This window comes from Hesperophylax consimilis, chromosome 7 (genome assembly GCF_061612785.1).
Source record: "Hesperophylax consimilis isolate HC1 chromosome 7, BYU_Hcon_1.0, whole genome shotgun sequence".
In the NCBI taxonomy this organism is placed as follows: Eukaryota; Metazoa; Arthropoda; class Insecta; order Trichoptera; family Limnephilidae; genus Hesperophylax; species Hesperophylax consimilis.
In genome coordinates this window covers 18,451,102-18,469,027 of record NC_142842.1, presented here as the reverse complement: position 1 = coordinate 18,469,027, position 17,926 = coordinate 18,451,102, and positions in this window count along the sequence as shown.

Here is a 17,926-nt window from a genome sequence, read left to right as displayed (position 1 = left end):
CCCCTGCTTATAATGACGGAGGGCCGGCCTACCCGACCCCAGCCCATAAGGTTTAATGTGAATTTATTCGAGGGGATATTGCTTATTACTGCGCGCCATCGAAAGGACTCCGGCGTCGATATTTCACATTCATTCAACTGCTGAAATGAATTGGAATTGAGCGCAGTTGTTATAGGTACCTAAACACAAATTAACTTTATAAAATACTAGCTGGAGTTCCCGGCGTTGACCGGGCTTTATTTAGTTGAGTTTTTCGAAATCCGGTACACAGTAATTTCTCTCTTATTTTTTAACTTCAAGTGGGCAAAATTTCACCAAGTAGGATATTTTTTTTAAGCAAGATAAAGAGCGGATAGGGGCGGAAGTGATTTTAGGGCATTCTTTGACAACAGCACATGTTGACGCAACTATTAACCTTCCTTTAACATTTTCCTTGCATTACCCATCATATTTACCTACAAGTACCTATCATTATTTGACTTTACACACGTGTTTGTGTGACATTTTACAATAGACTTTGAAAGCAGTTTATTGATGGAGCCTGTTAGATAAACATCTATTTGTTATCAGTGCTGTTAGTCATATCAACTCAGGGTAGAAGGCCTGTGCAGTGAACATATTCGGTTCCCTCAGTGTGTTTCGTAGCCAACCTAGAAGTAATGGAAGCTTGTGCGTGAAATAAATCATATCTTCGGTGAGTGAAACCAATCATCAACATCTATGAAGAACATCAAAGGGGTAAGTCAGATTCCTTCCTTACTCCATGTTTACCATCTCCAACAATAATTGTGTCAACATCAAAGTTCACAATTAATATTTTACAGTCGACTCTTGATTCGCCTATTGCAATCACAGCACATATATAATTATTGATTTCTTCTTTATCATGTGTCAAAAGTCAATCACAGATGGATCCAGAGGGCAAAATGTGAACGCACTCAAACATATTTCTTCTATAGAACACTCAATACCCAAAATAGCACTCGATCATAACTCTGATGACAATTGTGCTGATCTAGATTTTGACTTTAATTGTTTATCACAGACTCACAGTGGTAATAGTTGTAGTGAAAATAATTATAGTAAGCTTAAGAAAAAAATATCAGATTGTCGACACTTAAGCTAATAGTTTTCCAAGAGTTGTGAGTGGTATATTATGTTATAAGTGGAAAAAATGTTACTCAAAATGATCCGCGAAAGTTGATGGATGTCGTAATAAAAAGTATGCCATGCGCTCGGGGATTTGGGCAACAAGAGCCCAAGATGCTTCCCTAATGAGATTGATGTCTGAGAAAGAAATTAATAGAAAAATAAAATAATAAATTTGTATATATATCCTCCATCTAATCATAAAAGGAATGGATGCTTTCAGCGAGGCGACACAGAAAATATTTAAATCAATATTTTATTTACCCGCGAATTCTCTGGGATTAGGATTATTAATAACTAGCTTCGAAATAATCTTTAGGATACAGTGCGACCAATATAGCACAATGGAACGTGGATTTTATGCTTTTTCAGAGATAAAAATCGACAACAAAAAATATAAATCTATCCTCTATCTAATTATAAAAGATTCTGTGGCGGGCGGGCGGCGTGGATTTGATGTTTTGGGGTAAAAATAAATTATGGATGATTACAAATATAGAGAAAATAAAAGGAAAGAAAAAAAAGGAATCAAGACAAAACTTGAGAATATAGTATTTCAATATAGTATATTATATTATATTATAGAATATAATATAATATACTATTTCCTTGGTTTTCTGTTTTATTTATATTTTATGTGTCTAATAAATATATTTATTGTTATTTTGTCTTTTCATTTTTTTTTATAGTGAATACCTCACAAGAGTCCCAACTGCTCCCGTCTGGAGCCAGTGAGACTATGGCATCCCCAATTGGGGGATGTTGTGAGGCTGAAAGTAAGTGGGGAAGGGAAAGAGGAAGGTGGGGAAGTACCTGGCTATTCAGATCTAGTCACTAAACACGGCTAAAGCCATTTGGGGCAACGTTTCAATTCTGAATGGTGGTCTTACACCAGGGCGATACTGGTAGTATCTTCCACTCTGGAACGTGCGGCAAATATACTATATATTATTTTAATTAATTAATTGTGAAATAACACAAATTAATCACATAAAATTTATTTGCGCACGCCGGGTTCGAACCCGCGACCTTCGGAATGGCAGTCCAATGCGTTACCACTGGACTATGCCGGCCGTCTATAAGTCTACAAGTCTAATTCTCGTTATTTTTTTGATTTTTTTGTTATTTCAAAATATGAAATGTATTGCATTGCATTACCCCTACATACGTTCTGGAATAAACCATTATTATTAAAACAATACACGACAAGAAAATTATGTGCTCAAGGCGTAAGGCTCTCGAATAGCAATCCGGTGTGCGCAAGTAAACTATATTTGATTAAGTTGCGTTATTTCACATTCTAGAGTGGAAAATATTCTCGGCATCGCCCGGTTTAAGACCACCATTCAGAAATGAAACCTTGCTTGAATGAGTTTAGCCGTGTTTAGTGACTAGATATGAATAGCCAGGATTTTACCTTCCTCTTCAGCGTCTTCTTCCACTCCCCACTACCTTTAGCCTCACAACATATCCCATTTGGGAATGTCGTAGTCTCATTGGCTCCAGACAGTTCGGAGTAGTTGGGACTCTTGTGCAGCATTCACATAAAAAAATGTGTATTCAAATTTTTTATGCAGATAAAAAATACGACATCTTTGAAGATATCATAGTAAAAATATTTTTTTTCAGATTACTGGACCTGGCCATGACAATAGCGTATGAAAATTATTCATCTGCTAACCTCTTCAAGTAATATCTGATAGTATTATTACGCTAGCGTCTGGACGATCTAGGCCCTCTGATTGGCGGAATCAAATCGTATGTTTCGGGGAAAACCCGAATAGGGGGTCTGCAGGCAAAATTCGACCACTCTACCCCTCTGGAGGTATAAGAACGAACCAAATGACTGGCGCGAATATTTAAATATGCAGCTAGCAATACGCATAGTTACGCAAAATAACTTGGCCATAACAAGCGTTTAATAAGAAGATTTCTTCTGGAAGCTTATCACTTTGTGATGGCATTATTTATTTTATTAAAATATAAATAACTTTGTTTAAATCAGTTAATTAAATACAACCTCTACATGTTTCACGAACGAAGTTCACCTTATCAGGAGTAAGTATACATTGAAGTCAAAAATATAGATTACAATTGGAAAGAAGAAGTGGAAGGAGGGGGGAATACAAATATATTTGTTTACTTATTAATTATGTCTGATTTTTTTTTTTTTTTAAAGAAAGACAAACATTCCCGGGTTACGAATAACCTGACAATATTTGAAAATCTCCTACTACCACCACAGAAAGCTGAAAATGTTGCTTGTGTTGTGATGGAGGACTTAGCCGGCCGAGGAATTGAACACACTACGCCTGAGTGGGACCCAAGCGCGATGTCAACTCGGCCACCGACCGGTCGTTTTATATTTTTTATTTTATATTGACATGTTTTCTTATTTTTATAATTTCAAAATTATTTATTTGCTATATTTTATATCCTGTATGAAGTATTTTAAGACCTGAATTTTATCGAAAGTGTGATCATTATTCAAAAGATGATCAAACTCAGATTCACTATTTCCATTTAGAGCTCCGAGATGTTCTTTATTTCTGACTTTTCTGAGTTTCTATTGGTTCTACCTTTGTAAAAGAAATTGCAATCATTCCAAATGAGTTTATAAACTCCCGATTTTTTTGTTGGATTATCGCTATCTTTATTATTAAGAATACATTTCTTCATTTTGTTATTAGTGTAAAACGCCGGTTGAATAGTACCAGGAATGTTTTTATTTATAATTTTGGAAGTATCGTTATCCACAAATAGAATACCAAGCCATTGTTTATTTCTGTCTTTAGAAATCAGGTAAATATACCATTGAAATCAGTATTTCAACTATCAATTTATTAGAATAACCGTTATTAAATGCTATTTGTTTTATAAATATATTGTTTTATGGTTATATGCTATTTGTTTTTTCAGGTCTTAAAAAACTTCACACAGGATATAAAGCATCGCAAATAAATAATTTAGAAATTTTAGAAATAAGAAAACATGTCAATATAAAATCAGATATAATTAATAAACAAAAAAAATTATAAACCCTCTTTTAAATATTTTCCCACTCAACTGGTCTTTCCCGTCTAACGATATTGTAATTCCTGATTCTGATAAACCCCGCCCACTCTAACCCCTCCCCCCTCCTTCCACTTCTTCTTTCCAATTGTAATCTATATTTAATTTTTGACTTCGATGTATACTTACTCCTGATGAGGTAAACTTCGTTCATGAAATATGTAGTGGTTGAATATAATAAAGTGATGTAAACAAAGTTATTTGTGTTTTAATGAAATAAAGTTTAATAAGATTAAATTATTTTATCTATTTCCGTTGTATATCAATGCATATGTACGCAATAAAATGTAAACATTATATTTATTTATTTATTGGACAATTTGTATAGCGCCGCTTTTGTGAGATATCACCTCAGGGGCGCTATATTGTAATAATCTAATTTACAATATATACTCACCCTTCCTCTGTGAATGACCCAACATCTACTTATTAAATGTAACTGTTGTTAGTATTACTTAAACCGGGCGAAGCCCAACCAAGTGCCGCCCGCAGGAGCGGAGCGGGTTTTTAACTGCTAGTTTCTATTTATTATTCATCTACTGACCTCTTCAAGTAATATTTCTATTTATTATTCATCTACAAACCTCTTCAAGTAATATTTCTATTATTATTCATCTACTTATCTCTTTAAGTAATATTTCTGTTTATTATTCATCTACTAACCTCTTCAACGAATATTTCTATTATTATTCATCTACTAACCTCTTCAAGTAACATTTCTATTTTTGATACTGTTTATTATTCATCTACTAACCTCTTCAATGAATATTTCTATTATTATTCATCTACTAACCTCTTCAAGTAACATTTCTATTTTTGATACTGACAATTCGTGGTGGAATGATATATTGAAACAAATATAAAACTTTTTTTCACTTGTTTTATTATTCTGGTAAAATTTTTCCATAAACTATCTTTTTTTTATAAGTTGCAATTGCAATTATAAGAATACATATATATATTTTTTTTTAAATCACAGTCCTCCTTATTAGGGTTTCCTGTTCTGAGGCGGCCTGTAGTTTTTAAACGTTTGTATTTAGTTTCAAGTTTTTAAATTTTTTGTTTTCATTTTGTTACAATATTTTTTACATTTCAGAGTTATCCAGTGATGTTGGCCTCACTGGCTGGCATACCCTTGCTGAGGACTTTGTCTTTACATCGTCTTCATAATCTTTTTTAAGTTGTTATCACTTTGTTGTCTCAGCCATGTTTTTAATTTTGTTTTAAATATATTCATTTCCGCTATTTTTTTATTGATTTGGTAGAGCATTGTATAATTTCGTAGCATAGAATTTAATATTTCTCTGTCCAAAAGATGTGTTCAAACTGGAAGTAACCAGTATATTTTGGCTTGTTGCTCTTGTTGAATATTTATGATGGGCAGGCGAGTATTTAGCAATATGTTTAAAAAAAATCAAATAAAATATATTTTGAATAAAGCTTTTGTGCATTGATAATAATTTAAATACATAACATTTGAGGAAGGAGTGAAGATTAACACCAATCCTGTACTATGATTTACTTGTAATTTTATGGATTTCCCATCTTCGTTGCTAGTTGCTATGTGGTGTTTCTCAATTGAAATTCCAATTATTTGGTTACTACCAGCACGCCTAATTACCTCGGTTATAGAGATTCATTTGCTATTTATTTAGGGAATAACTAAATTGAATTGTTTTCACCTAATTATAGTTGTCAGGCAGGTGTCGGTCTATTGCTAATATTATTATTTTCTTGGTAACGTGGTATTTGATACTTGATATTTGCCATATTAAACTTTAAGGGAATACATATTATTTTTCATTGGAGTATGAAATAATATTTTAATAGACTCGAGGAAAACATGTTTTTAGAGGATGTGATAATATTACAGAGGGGAAATTTTTGTCAATTACAAAGTCAGGATCTTCTTTTTTTAGTTACTCATGTAATGTATTTTTTACTGATGTAATTTTTTTAAAGTTACATCTTACCAAAGCGTCTGTACTACTGTGTCTGTAAGGTAACTATGTCGCCACCCGGTTGGGCAGCGTTGTGAGGCGGCTTATGATAGGGGCTGTAGGAGGGGATTTATTAATGCGCGTCTTAAAGAGGCCTGGATTACATGAAGGAGGAAAAACAGATACTAATTTATTCCATATGCGAGCCGTCTTACACAAAAATGAGTCGAAGAAGCGGCCCGTTCTCATGTAACCTACATCAACTGTGAACGGGTGTTTCGATGGTGTATACTTTAGAGCAGGCTCCATTAACTGTATTATACTATATATTAATACCTGTAGAACAGACTCAGCATGCCCACATTGCGTCTGTGCATTAGAGATGGCAATCGGTCTGTTAACAATGGATTGTCAATCAGACGGTCTGCCCTCCTTTACACAAAAATCATGTAGGTTTATCAAGTATTGTGAGGCTCCAGCCCAGAGGTGGCTCCCAAATTCAATTGCTGGGCGTAGTTAAGATTTGTATAAGGTTAGCAGCTGGTTAATGAAGAATCTGATAGCCATATACAAGACGCCGAAGATATTGAACATTGAGGGAACGTTATCGACATTGAAAATATTTATATTAAGCATAATGGAGTAACGATCTCTACATCAATCTATCCACTATTTAGCGTAAATTTAAAGAAAAAAAATATGGAACCAATTCAGTGAAAAAAATTATGTTTATATTATTATTATTGATTGCTAGATTATTGCGAAATAGGTCCTTTGAAATGAAAATTAGTCGAAAAAGTTTCACTAATCATAATAGAACCTCTTTTATAATATTCAGTTTAGGCGCACGGTTGTTTTGCGCAGTTTTCCAGCCGCGGCTTCAGATCGATCTTCCACTAAAGGCGGCGTGAATAATCGCAGCATGATCGAAATCTCAAGATTTGAATAAACGATAAAAAAACTCGTTTAACTGAAAAGGTTTCTAATTCTCATACCGATATAATCATCCATTTATATGAAAAGTCTAACTGAGAGTAAGAATTTATTAAGAAGATAAATGGCTGGAATGCGGCCGGAGGGTACTTAAATTATCTTCTGGTGAAAATACTCTGAAAGCGGCAGATGTTTAGCAAGCGGTTCTGAAAATTTCATTTCAATCATTTTATTGTATCCTTTTTCCATTTTCCATCTCCACCATCCGGTGAATGGATTAAGTCGCTTTTCGATCCTAATTATGCTTCCGGAATCTATATGAACTCTGCATTTATTATGTGTATTGAAGCACTAAAATAGAGGCATTTTTAACTAGTTGTTGCTTGTAAAATTATATAGCGTACCCGGCTTTCTTTTCCAAATTCTTATAAAATATATATACATATAAGGGTGTGCAGATAGACTCAAACACAAATTTTCATCTTAGGATGTAATTATTACACATGTTTTACAATTTATTCAATAATTGTTTTAATTTATTTTAAGCTACGATTAGTCTTAACTTTCAATGTATAAAAAAACTGATTGAAAGTCTGAAATTGTGCGACACACAATTTATTACTAAAATAAAGGAAAAAATCTCACGTTATTATCACGGAAAATGATATCTGACTGATCTTGTTTAAGGCGATGCACTTCAACGTGCAATATTTTAAATTGAGCCGCTATCAATAATAACCCTTACGTAGATGGTGATAAGGTTTAAATTCCCGCTTAAAACCATCCGCCTGTTTTGATTTATGCAAGAAAAAAACATGGCCAAAAAGTGCCTTTTATTTTATTTTGTGGATGTTCAGGCATAAATTTTTTTTTCGATCATTTTATATATAACTTAATTTTCCACATTATAAAATAAAATCATAACCGAGAATGGGTTCGTAAGAAGGAGATTTTGAACTTTAAAGCAGTTTTCATAGGCCTTTACATTATTTTTTTCTGGGCTTATAAAAGACTAAAAAATACTCGATTATTTCAAAGGCCAAGATGCATTCTACTCGCAGTATTTAATTAAAGCGTATGAAACATTTCTAGGCAACCAAATTTTCAAACCAAAACACATAATCTTGCATTACTACGTATGGCATCGCCTTAACGTCTACACGCGGATAAGTAAATAACAGTGGCGGCTCGTGACTCTTGGGTGTGTTTTGAGATTTAATATTAAAAAATGGCATAATGATGTCGCTGTAGCCGAAAACGTATGAAGATTTTCAGGAAATTTCAGTTTGGTATTATTTATATCATCTTTAGGCCATGATTCTTAGTACGATTCCAAAATTTCAATCCGTTCAGCGCCATAGAACCGGAAAAAGGGACTTTTAAAGATCGAAAATGCTATTTAATGCAGATTTCGATATTGATTTTGCTTCAGACAGTGATTCTTAGTACGATTCCATTCCATTCCATTCATGGTATTATTCAAAAAACCAAATTACAAAAAAAAATCTTTCTTTGTTAAACATCATCAATATTGTCGAATTTTTCGAGCTTAGCCTCAATCACACTCAGAAGTCACGAGCCGCTACTGATACATACCACAAAAAAACAATAATATGAACATCGTTTTGTTTCTAAACATATTGTATAATTGTCATATGTCACAATTCATGTTAAATGGTCAAATCGACGAAGCAATTTCAACCTCATAGCAATACGCGCAATGATTTCATGCGCAGTAACAGCTGAAATCAAGGCCAAAATAATGGCCTTAATTATTAAAGCTAATATAAAAAAATCTCCAATATTCTTTCGACGAGTATTGATAATTATTTTTTGGTTATGTTTAAGCTTTAAATTATTTATAAAATAATCGTTTCTGTTCATGGTTCGCCATTCATAATCCATGTTTCATTTAAAAATGAATATAATATTACGTAAGTATAGACACAATTTTAAACTTCAGAAAAGCGAGAATAGAAATAATAAGTTTTAAAACAGAGCCCGGTCTCGAGAAGAGAAAAAAAGGAAATCGAGATTAAAACGTGTCAAGCGGAGGTTCGCGATGGATGGCTGCTTGGCTTTATTTATGACGAGCAGACTTATTAATGACGAAGAGATGCAAGTGACCAGAGATCAGAGATACTTTACTTTATACCACTAAGAAACTTAAATTAAAAACTGCACTGGACCAAGTTTTCTCGACGGAAGTATTTGGCTCAGCTTTTTAAACTAACTACCATCCTTTAGAAACCCCATTTAAATTAACTTATTTAGCCATATATAATATAGTACATATCAAATTGACAAACTTCAATCAGTGTTTAATGCAGCAGCGCGGCTCATAACCGGGGTTTCAAAATATTCGTACATTTCAGAACACCTTCGTAACCTTCACTGGCTCATGTGCCCTGAAAGAATCCAGTATAAATTGTGCTTGATGGTGTTTAAATCCATCAATGAAATGGCCCCACCCTACATCTCATTTTATTTTTATTTATTTCTTTCCTTTATTCGTAAAATATATATGTATACAGTTTTTTACATGCTTTTTGACTACACAATGACTACACGGTAATCTCTGAACTATGCGTCCCGGAAAACACTGGTCAGAGGCAGTCAACTCTTAGATCAGCAACATTATCAGCTGTAGACAGACTTATGACAAATACTAAGTTTGGTGATCGCGCTTTCTGAGCGTCTGGGCCGAAGGCTTGGAATAAACTTCCTCCGCAACTAAGATCCATAACAAGTCCAATAGAATTCAGGTCTAAACTAAAAACTTACCCTTTCAAGCTGTCATACCCTCAAATTAAATATACCATTCCTGAGAGAAAGTTCAATTACATCCAATTTTCCAATTATGTCCTAAATCCTGCATCTAAATTTCGCTAATTAGTTAATGTTAATTAAGTGTTAATCTCAAGTCACCTACCAGGTAAGTATTGTATATTATCTTCATGTATAGTTAGTAATAACATAGATCATTGTAGAAATGTATTATAAATTTGTACAGCGCCCTTGAGGTGATTTTGCACAAAAACGGTGCTATAAAAATCATCCAATTATTATTATTATAGGATAATAAATATAATAAAAATATTTTTTGTTTTAGAATGTGTGCAAAGTCATGGTGAAAAGAGCAATCAGTTTTTCTATAAAAATCTTTTTTTTTATGTTTCTTTATACGTAAAAATTTAAATGATTGCAATTTTTTGTTGTTGCCTACAACCACCATACTAGGCTCATGCCAGTATTATGGTATTATTACGGCCCGTACATTATCTATATGACTAAAATTTAAATTTGCGTAAGTACATTTTGGTAAACCGCAGTGAAAAATAGTTTTGATTTATTTTTCTTCCGGTTACGCAGAACATTTACTTCTGGACATAACTTTCGAAGCTACTCGAACTACATTCCTGATCAGTTAATGAAAGATTAGTGAATCTAAGAAAAATTGCACGATTTTATGGACCAGCTATATTGCCTAAGTGTGAGGGAAAATGTGCTATATTCATTGAGAAATCGCGAAATTAAAAGACACAAACTAACCACACGTGCTTGGGTTCGAAGAAAACCATAGGGCCATTTAATGTGCTATTTTATGGACCAGCTATATTGCCTAAGGCCCAGGCTACACGAGCGGTTCTCCCGCCGCGGGAGAACCGCTTGTAAACCGCTACAGACGGGCCCAGGCTACACGAGCGGTTCTCCCGCCGCGGGAAACCGCTCGAGAAAGCGACCGCGGACATTATTTGGTTCATTCTTCAAAATGGATCCGCCAATGATCACTGCTCTTGCAGCGCTTATTTTAATAGAGTTATTAAAAAAAAAAACGACGAAGTGTTTGGGTGGCACCAATATTAAGTAATCGTTTAAATTCCGGAATATTTCATTTAATGTTTAGTGTACACCGAGATAATCCTCAAAAGTTCTTCACATACTACAGAATGTCTGTGAACTCGTTTGATGAACTTCTATCAATTGTGAGCCATAGTATTAACAAACAAGATACAAACATGCGACGATCCATCAAACCTGCAGAACGCTTGGCTATCACACTCAGGTAAATAAAATCACATAATATTATTTATTATTTTATTTAAAAAAAAATATTAATAAAAAGTAGACCAGAGTAATTTATTGAAGAGGTAGGTAAGATATAATATTATAATAATCATCATTTTCTTGTGATGTGTCAGAAGCAGTCTCATTTTGTGGCGATGCTACTCTGCTTATTGGAGAAAATGCTTCAGAATATGTTCTTGAGCCTGAGCTCCCATCCTGGTTTCTGCGGTAAATAAATTCAGACAAGTTGCTGGGAATATCGGGATTTGTATTTTCATTATTTGCGTAGGTTGTTTGCTTTCTTTGTATATTTCTGAATAAACTGGTGATTTGATATCTGGTTTCCATAGCCAAATCTGGTGTCATCGAATTCATAATGGGTACAAACGACATAAGAAATGCACGATTTCCCTTTTCATCCTTATCCTTGTTATCTTTTTGCAATTGCAAACTTTCGTTCAAAATTTTGGTTATTTGAGGAATTGCATTTTTTTCTTTTTGGTTTTTCTTCATAGAAACTTGTCTTTCTTGAGGTGGTCTCATTAGAACATCTGCTTCTATCTCCTGATTTTGTGTTAAAACCACAGGAGAGATATTAGACTCACGTTCGTCTGAAGTACTGGCAGCAGTAGGGCGTAAAAAGGACAAGAGGTCAAAATAAATAAATCTTTTTTTTTTGTGCTGATTGTCCCGACACTGTGTTGGTTTCTGACTTTACTTCTTTCATATAACTGTCTTTGATGTTCTTCCACTTCTTCATGAGATCTTTTACTGTAAAAAAAAGAAATATATTATATTTATAATGCATCTATTATTTTTTACGTTGTGGCGAGCTCTGAGACCGGCAATGTTCAGCAGTAGACAATATTGGCTGATGATGACAATGATTTATTTTTTCAGATATTTGGCTTCAGGAGGAACATTCACAGATTTGGAATACGATTTTCAAATTTCACGAAAAACCATACCATTTATTGTAAAAGAAACATGTCAAGCTATTTGGGAAGAACTGGCACCTTTAGAAATGCCAAAACCAAATAAAGAAAAATGGATCAATATTGCTGAGAAATTTTACAAAGAAGCGAACTTCTCTAATTGCGTTGGCGCCATGGACGGCAAACATATTAGAATTATTTGCCCTCCGAAAGGTGGATCTAAATATTTTAATTACAAAAAATACCATTCTCTTATTTTATTTGGAGTGGTGGACGCAGACTACTGTTTTACATCCATTGATATTGGTGCTCCAGGTCGAGAAGCTGACTCATCAATCTTCAAAAGTTCAAATTTTGGGCAAAAGTTAATAAATTCTCAGTTAGATCTACCAGAGCCCGCTTATCTTCCTGACAATATAGGACAACCACCTGTGCCTTTTGTATTTGTAGGTGACGATGCGTTTGGTCTAAACAAAAATGTTATGAGACTATTTTCTTTACGAAACATAACATTGCCCAAGAAAATTTATAACTATCGATTATCAAGAGCTCGCCGTTTTGTCGAATGTGCGTTTGGTATTCTCAGCGCAAAGTGGAGAATTTTTCATTCAAGCATCATGATCAATCCACCGAGTGCCATACCCATTATAAAAGCAGCTTGTGTGCTACACAACTTTGTAAGACGCAGAGATGGGTATCGATTTGAAGACACGATTGAATGTGATTTCGAAGAATACGATGTAGTTCAGGCAGTTGCAGGCCGATCTACTGGCATTACAGTAAGAGATTCGTTTATTCGATACTTCAATGGTCCTGGTGCCGTTCCTTGGCAAAACAGGATGATTCATTAAGACGCTGGTTACTAACATTAAATTTCAATTATTATAACATTATTATTTAGCGTTTATGATTTAAAAAAACTGTATATTCGTAAATGCCATATGGTTACCCTGTGATCCCAAAAATATTGGTGAAACTTTTCAAGATGGAGAAGCGTTCATTATAATCGTCAAATTCGCGTACATTTATTCATACTCACGTTTACTGCATCGCAAAACCAAACAATTTCAAGCATATTTCAATTAATAGGAACTGATCTAGAATGTTAATTATCGATACAAAACCATCCTATAAAGTTTCTCTAACATTTTTGAGATCACCCTGTATAAGAATAAAAAGTATACTCACTAGATCTGTTTTTATCTTCTGGTCCTAAATCATCCCAATGATCCATCATTTGTTGTCCTATCTCCATCCATAACTTTGCTTTTAATTCTCGATTGGCGTAATCATTTAACTTTACACCATATAAAGCAGGCCGATCTTGTATTTCTATTATGAATCGCTCCGTATCAAACATGTTGTAACATGAATCCTTCACGCGCACGACCGACCAACAACGCTCTCTCGCAGGGAATGAGCAAAAGCGGGGAAACCGCTCGTGTAGTATGAACGTGGCGGTTATCCGCTGCGGGAGAACCGCTGCATGCGGCGGTCGAATTTCTCCCGCCCGTGAACCGCGAGCGGCCGCGGCGGGAGAACCGCTCGTGTAGCCTGGGCCATACAACGTTCATAGTAAATTGTGTCTGGAGCGGTTTACAGCGGTTCTCCCGCGGCGGGAGAACCGCTCGTGTAGCCTGGGCCTAAGTGTGGGGGGAAATGTGCTATATTCATTGAGAAATCGCGAAATTATCAGACACAAACTAACCACACGTGCATGGGTTCGAAGAAAACCATAGGGCCATTTAATGTGCTATTTTATGTACCAGTCTATATTGCCTAAGCATGGGAGGAAATGTGCTATGTACACTGAGAAATCACGAAATTATCAGACACAAACTAACCACAGGTGCGTGGGTTCGAAGAAAACCATAAGGCCATTTAATGTGCTATTTTATGGACCAGCTATATTTCCTAAGCATGGGAGGAAATGTGCTATGTACACTGATAAGTCAAGAAATTATCAGACACAAACTAACCACACGTGCATCGGTTCGAAGAAAACCATAGGGCCGTTTAATGTGGTCATTTTTTTCACATTTTGTGGGAAGGAAAACACAACGAGAACCATTAAGTCACGAAATCTGTGAATTTGGATTTGCTCAAATCGAATTTTTTGTCCTTTCTCTAAAGTTGCTTGCCCTTAAATGCCATTTCAATATATCTTGCAATGCTTTTCTTAAAAAGTTTTGTCTCTTTATTATAATCTAAAATCATTGCAAATTTTTTCGAAAAGATCGTTAAAAAGCAACTCTTGTACTATATTTAAAATAATAAAATAATTAGTCCTAGCCAATTTGGATTAAGAAAGAAGCTAGGCACTCATTATGCCATTGTAGAACTAACTTCAACAATATACCGTGCATTAGATTAAAAAAAAACAAATACCTTGGCATTTTCATTGATTTACGCAAGGCATTTGATAGTAGGTATCTCCCATACAAACTAATTAATAAATTAAATGATATCGGTATTATTGGTAAGGTTAGGGATTGGCTACAATGCTATATAACTCAAATAAGCCAAAAGGTAAATTAAATAACTCAATAAGTGTGGATGAAACTTTAGAATTTTGAATTCCCCAAGGGACTGTTATTGAACCAATTTTATTTATAATTTACGTTAACCATATTTTTTTTATTATATAAGTACATTTTTGTTTATTTGTTACAATATATGATCAAATATTTCAAGACCCCTCTTCCAATATGTTTAAATAATATTCTTTTGCTCTCGACACTGCATAATTATCGAAAAAAAGACATGGAACGAAATTACCAATGCAGCCAATTAAGACATAAAGGTTGTAAAAAATTGGTTCGATGGCAATTTATTATCACTCAACACAGAAGAAACATATTGTATTCCTTTCACTCTACAATATGTGCCAAATAACCTAATTAACATAACAATTCATTCTAAAAATTGTGTAAATGACGGTACATGTTATACGGACTGCGCGAAACTAAATCATAAATCTAATATAAAATATCTTGGGATCTTAATAGATAAAAATGTTATCCTGTGACCTAGCACGGTCGCACTATTGATACACAGACCGATTTTGGCAATGCAAATCGACATACGTTGGCAATACTGGCGCACCTGCCTCTGAATTAACGTCAGACGGCTACGTAGAAGTTAAAAATACTAATAAATTGACAATGTCGAATTGGAATATTAATAATTAATATACATTGGCAATCCGCATGTACTTTTTGACTCTAAAAAGGGGGGTTAATTAGTTCATGAGGTCTTTAGTTACGACTCACAACTTTTGTTCCTCCAAGTCGGAACGGAATCAACTGATCGCGTCTCGATCGTCCATGGATCGTGTATACGATTTCTTTCAACTCTAATCTATAAGCTTAGTTAGTTCACCTCCATTCATTAATTAGCCAGTTATTTTGCATAATGAACGACACTATCCAAAATTTTAGCATATTGACACCATATCTGACAACTTGGAGGCTTCGCTAAAAGCAGCGGCATTCGTCTACCGACTGTCCGATCGCCAAATGACAATAGATGACGGATTTCGTCAATATTGTATTGACGTGAGCTTTATGGATCGGTATAAAATCATCGGTAGTTACGCCTATCCATCCGACATTGTAAAGTTATGCATTTCACTATGCTAGATCCCCTGATGTAAGTACGAGTATTCCATTTATAGACGTTCTGTGATGTTTTTCTCGAGCGACCGCTACATGAAAATCAATATTTTACGATACAAGGTTCTGTTTTTCGTGAAACATCGAGTAAATAGCGTTAGGACTCCAGAGGGAAATTGGGTAAAAGGCAGCGAAATCCTGCCGAGTATCCTCATTAGTGGCACCTAATGCTGCCATAGCATTTACCATCTGGCCCGGGGGAAATTGTACGGATGACCGAACCTACCGGAGATGCTCAACTCAGCGTTCATAATTATCTTATTTATATAGTTTTGCCGGTGATTTAGCTAGAGGTTCTCAAAATGAGATTCTTGGGAGACGTAGCGAATCACACTAAGGACCTGATTTATCAGGATCGAAACCTTCTTAGGTGAGGTGGCTTTACCATACATCCAGGATACCAGCAGAACGAAGAAATTCCACAGGCAATTTTAGAGACCTGGGGTAATTCATAAGGTGTCTCGGAATGACAGATGAATGACAGAATGACAGAAAAATTTCAGAGCGAAGACGTCGAGTAGACCGCTACAGATAGAAATGGAGAAAGCAACTCTAGAGGCTAAGCGAGAAGATGCTGCATCTTTCAAAATGCCCGTGCCGTCGGTTTAGCCACGTCACAAACCACAAATGGTGTTGAAAAAATCCTTATGCATCGGTGCTGTACACTCGATTAATATTTATGCATTGTAATTATTTCATCCAATACATAAATGCATTGCGGAGGAATAACTAAAATATGGACTGGATAAAATGTGTTTATGTAATGTATGGAGTATTGTGGCGGGTGAAGGTCGTACACAATAATGATACTTGATCTTGTAGGTACTGATATTTATTAGGGAGGTGCTTGTAGCAAAAGAGGGACAATCCTAGTATGCATCGCATTTGATAGCATCTCGCAAGCATGCTACCTCGCTTGCACTTACACACATTCATACAGACATCACAGGTTAGTATATTTTAGTAATTAGGGACGATTTCCACTCAATTGATGGCACCGGCAAGGAAAGGTTAAAACACGAACTTACTGGTTTGTTAACCCGAAAGATATAGGGTAGGCCCCAGGTGCTCCAATAGACGCTTTGGATGGATGGATCACCGACCCGAATAGGATGATATGAGAATTTCAGAGGATATACATCTACTCGATACTTTGTTACAACCATAGACATATGAATATTAGTAGACCTGCCCTAAGTGATTAAAAGCGTATTATCCCCACCCCCCATACCGGTTCCATTGGAGCCGGCTGGGCTCGCGTATGGCCTCAAGTGAAATTTGAAAACGTGACGTCATCATTCTTGTGCGAACTATGGTCGAGGCATCATCGGTTCATTTTATGAAATAACACGGCAAAATGTTGACTTGTGATATGAAAACTTGTAAAAATAGATGTGAAAAAGAGAATAAACCCAATTGTCGTATTACATTCCATAAGTAAGCATTATTTTACTTTATTTTAAGCTTATTCACACCGTATTATATGGATCAGTTTTAGAAACATATACTATCACATCACAATGTAGCGATTCTCAAGTGTGCTCATCGTTGTTTACTGGGGTAAGTAAATTATGAAACATTTGTAAAAGTGTCTTAACTAATTACTCTGAAACTAACTACGACTCTGCAAACAGAAGAAATTTACTTTGCCGAATTTGGACTTCGCAAATTAGTTCATAACGTGGCGAGTAATTTGCGCTCCCATGTAAAAATGTCTATTCATTTTTTTTATTGAAAATTTTTTTGATACATATATATACAGGTACATACATAATAACAAAAAATAAAAGAGAGTAACAAAAAAATCCCACAAAGGCGAGGCCTGTGCGTGGGCATTATTATTTGTATGTGGATATTTAAAACAGTGGTTTAAATAAAAATAAAATATTGTACATGGTGATTGATTTTACCGTAATTTCAGTTACTTTTTACTAAAATTCCAAAAATATTTAAGTGCTCAATGAATATTAATTGGTACAACAAGTATTAATTGATACAACAAACACATAGCAGACTTTATTATATATCTACTCTTAAAGCTAATTAATTGTAAGTATAATTAATGGCTTTGTTAATAACTTATAAGAAAAAAATATCTATTTTGGCTGTTTTGAGCCAAGTTTTGATATATTTTTTATATGAATGAAGATTTTGA